This window comes from Brassica oleracea, unplaced genomic scaffold (assembly GCF_000695525.1).
Source record: "Brassica oleracea var. oleracea cultivar TO1000 unplaced genomic scaffold, BOL UnpScaffold00908, whole genome shotgun sequence".
Lineage (NCBI taxonomy): Eukaryota > Viridiplantae > Streptophyta > Magnoliopsida > Brassicales > Brassicaceae > Brassica > Brassica oleracea.
Window position 1 is genome coordinate 25,720 of NW_013617513.1, and position 300 is coordinate 26,019.

Sequence of the window (300 nt, forward strand, 5' to 3'; positions counted from 1 at the left end):
GATGCACTTTGGGCTTATAGGACTGCTTACAAGACTCCTTTGGGAACCACACCTTTCAACCTTGTGTATGGAAAGGCTTGTCATCTACCAGTTGAGCTTGAGTACAAGGTATTGTGGGCTGTTAAGTTGCGGAATTTTGACATCAAGAGTGCCAAAGAGAAGAGACTTCTCCAACTCAATGAGCTTGATGAGATTAGACTGGATGCTTTTGAGAACTCAAGATTTTACAAGGAGAAAACCAAAGCTTTTCATGACAAGAAGATCTTGAAGAGAGAATTCAGTGCTGGAGATCAAGTGCTT

General features: G+C 41.7%; 1 pseudogene; it reads left to right on the forward strand.

Annotated features, from left to right (window-relative positions):
- Positions 1-300, forward strand: part of LOC106320397 — a 4,843-nt pseudogene that overhangs the window by 2,635 nt on the left and 1,908 nt on the right.